Source organism: Octodon degus, unplaced genomic scaffold (genome assembly GCF_000260255.1).
Source record: "Octodon degus isolate 3935 unplaced genomic scaffold, OctDeg1.0 scaffold00302, whole genome shotgun sequence".
Taxonomy (NCBI): Eukaryota; Metazoa; Chordata; class Mammalia; order Rodentia; family Octodontidae; genus Octodon; species Octodon degus.
The window spans coordinates 101,306-104,915 of NW_004524878.1; the positions used below are offsets into that span (position 1 = coordinate 101,306).

The 3,610-nt window shown below is 37.9% G+C and overlaps 1 pseudogene; it reads left to right on the top strand.

Moving 5' to 3' along the window:
- Positions 1–3,178, top strand: part of LOC105741129 — a 6,705-nt pseudogene extending 3,527 nt beyond the window's left edge.
- The last annotated feature ends 432 nt before the right edge of the window (positions 3,179–3,610 follow it).

Consider the following 3,610-nt stretch of genomic DNA (forward strand, 5'->3'; position numbering starts at 1 on the left):
ATACTCAGCTGGCTCCAAGGCAGAGTGACACATGACAGACAGCAACCTTTCATGGTGGAGGCAAAGAACAAGGCAAGAGTAAAGATTTTAGAAGAAGGCATTTATGACCTCCTGAATTTCCACTGGGTCTCATGATTTGACCATTTTCATTCTCCTTCACATGATTTTGAAGTTTTATTTCACTTTTTTCTATGAGGTTGGGTAGGAATTTCTCAGTTCTATTTATTCTTTCAAAGAATTAGCTCTTTGATTCATTAATTATTTGTACTGTTTTCTTAGTTTAAATTGTGTTATTTTTTTTGTCCTGATCTTCATAATTTACTCCCTTGTATATACTGAGGATGTGACTTGCTGTTCTTTCTCTAGAAGCTTCAGGTGTAACATTAGACTGTGTATTTGTGGTCTTTCCTTTTTCTTGATATTAGAATTCACCATTATAAAATTTCCTTTTTAGAACAGCTTTCATTTTGTCCCACAGTTTCTGATAACTTGTATCTGTATTTTCATTTTACTTTAAATTTAAATTTACTTTAAATTTAAATTTACTTTAAATTTCTTCTTTAATTCCATCTATGATCCATTGGTTATTCTGGAGGGTGTTACTTAAATTCCATGGGTTTATGGTGTTTTGGTAGTTTCTTTTGCCATAAATTTTCAATTTCATCTCAGAGAAGCAGCCAGTGGGGCCCACAGGGCTCACTCCACATCAGCAGGCCTAGAGGGAAGGAGCCATAAGACAGGAAGCCAGCAGGGCCCAGGGGTCCACTAGGATGAGGCTCAGTTGCAAGGGGCTCAATACAGCAACCAGACCCAAGCTAAGTTCAGCCAGTCAAATTTGAGCTCAGTAGATCTAGATCCGGTGACCTGAGGTGTACTGCCATCCCCACATGATCCCAGACTGAGGACCAGACATGCAGCGGCATCCTCTCAGCACAGAGGTGGCAGCAGGTAACAGGTGAGCTAGTCTGCCTGGAAGACTTTGCATGCCTGAAGGGGAGGTGCCAAAACAGGACTCAGGGGAACTAATTTAAGTACAAATTCCCAGTTTATGATCTGCTTTGTTTATAGCTATAATGTTTGCTCCTATGGTCTAATGTACCAACCCATTAGTTACAAATGTTTGTCAATTTCTAAATGTCACTAACTTTTATTAGTATTGCTAATGGTGCTATTGTAAATAGGAAGGTACATATGCCTTAATCACATATTCTTTCTTGGGTAATAATATTAGGAGGTGCTGGGGTAATAATATTAGGAGGTGCTAGGGCTCACCAAAGCCCTACATAAGACAGAACAGAGTGCCAAATGGAAAGCAAAATCTCAGTTTCAATCAACAGAGAAGGCTAAATCTTGGGACACATGTGAAACAAGAATCCCTGACACAGGAGAGATACCTGAAACATAGACTTTTTATGGACAGGGTCTGACTGCAGAGATACAGCTACCTACTATCAAACTATTACAAAAATGTATCATAGAAATCAAAATAAAGAGTTCTCTCTGAAATAAAAAATGACAAATAAAAAAGAAGCAAAAGGTAATTCCAGGACCCAAGCCCACTGTTATAGCTTGTGTATAGTTGTCCCTCCTAAGCTTCATGTAGTCTTGGGGAGGCTTCTGAAGTTTGTTATTGATTATTGTGGGTGTGGATGCTGCACCTACTCTGGGGCCGGTATTTGCATTTCAATGTAATGAGGGAAGAGAAGCTAGCTTTCTGAGCTGCTGTTACTCTTCCCTTGCTCTCTTGCTCTTTGCACCAAGGTTGTTCTCAGCCATGTGCCGCTCTGCCTTGGAGCCAGCTGAGTATGGACTGAAACCTCCAGTAACTGTGAGCTAAATAAACCTTTCTTTCCTTCAATTTGGGTATCAGGTGTTTGTATCAGCAACAAGAGAAGAGTAACTAAGACATCCACACAGAAAAATCTAGGAGACATCAACATACAAGAAATTAGAAGTCACACACCTGAAATCTCTGAAATAATAGCAATTGAAGTAAAGAAACAATTACAAGAGGAAATCAGATCAGAAATAATCTTACACATTCAAAAAAGAAATGACAAAAACAATAAAAGAATTACTAAAGTTTCTAAAGAAGACACTAAGAAAAAAAAAGTAGAGAATAGAACAATAATGGAAACCTTGACTGACCTATGTAAAAAAGATGTAGAATGCATGAGGCAGATTCAAGAAGATATACAAGAAACTAAAAACTCCATTAAAAGTTGGCAAACCATTGGAATAAGAGTGAAGATAGACTTTTAGACCTTGAAGATACCATTGCAGTTAGGGAAAAGTTAAAGAAAGATCTCTTAAAACTAAGTAGGATCCAGAAAATAATAATACAACAACTGCAAGATGATGCAAACATGAACAACATAAGACAAATAGGTACCAATGAGGAAGAAGAAGGTCTGGCTTTTTTTTTTTTTTTTCAGAACCGGGAATTGAACGCAGGCCCTTGCCCTTGCCAGGGTAGCGCTTATTCCACTGAACCATCTCCCTGGCCCAAGAAAGAAGATAACACACAAATGAGATAGAAAGAATATGGGCAGAGTAATAGCATAAAACTTCCCTAATATGGGGAAGCAATCTGACATTCAGGTAACTGAGACATGTAGAAATCCAAATAATATCAATCCAATGAAAACTACACATAGACATATAATAATCAAGATCCCAGAAATTTAGCACAACAATATCATCCTAAAAGCTTCTAGAAAGGGCCAGCCAAATAGCTTGGCAAATTGAAGCACCTGAAAGCAGGTGCAGAAGCTGGAAGTTCAATTCCCAGGCCTGCTGTGCCAGCCCTACTCCTGGGGCATGCTGAGATGGCAATTGAGACTGGCTGTGGTGGTGCATGCCTGCAATTCCAGCACTTAGAAGGCTTTGAACAGGAGAATCACTGTGATTCTGATCTAGTAGCGAGACCCTGAACACTTTGTATACCCTTCCCTAAAATACAGAAAATTTTTTAAAAAGCTACTAGAGAAAAGAAACACATCTCATTTAAAGGAAAACCCATCAGAATAATAGCAGATTTCTCCTCACAAACCATCAACTCAAGAAGAGCATGAAGCGAATTACTTCAAGTCCTACAAGAAAACAAATTTTAACCCACACTGCTACACCCTGCAAAATGCTCTTTCAAGTTTAATGGAGAAGTGAAATACTTCTATGGCAAAGAACAAGTAAAGAAATTCATTTTTCCATAATTTTATTGAGAAATAAATAGCAATGAGATAGTTTCAAATCAAATTGGTAGCACAGTTCCAATAATTAACACATTGCATGCGGCCTTCCTAGTGGTTATTTGCTGTACAAGATGCTGACATGATATCCTATTTACAAACACTATTACAACAAATCCCTCTATTCCTTGAATTAAGAGAATGTAGCTTTATATCTATCCTAACCATTTTGAATACACAGATACAAATGAACATTCATCTATACCACTTTTTTGTTTAGTTCCATCATTTAAATATTATAGGTGTGTAAACTCAGTAAAATATTCCAAAATAGTCCAGTAGTCCATATTAGTGCTGGGTCTTCCGCTTGACTGGCAATGTCAGAAGTTGTTGACCTGAGTCTCCTACAGCTCAACATAACA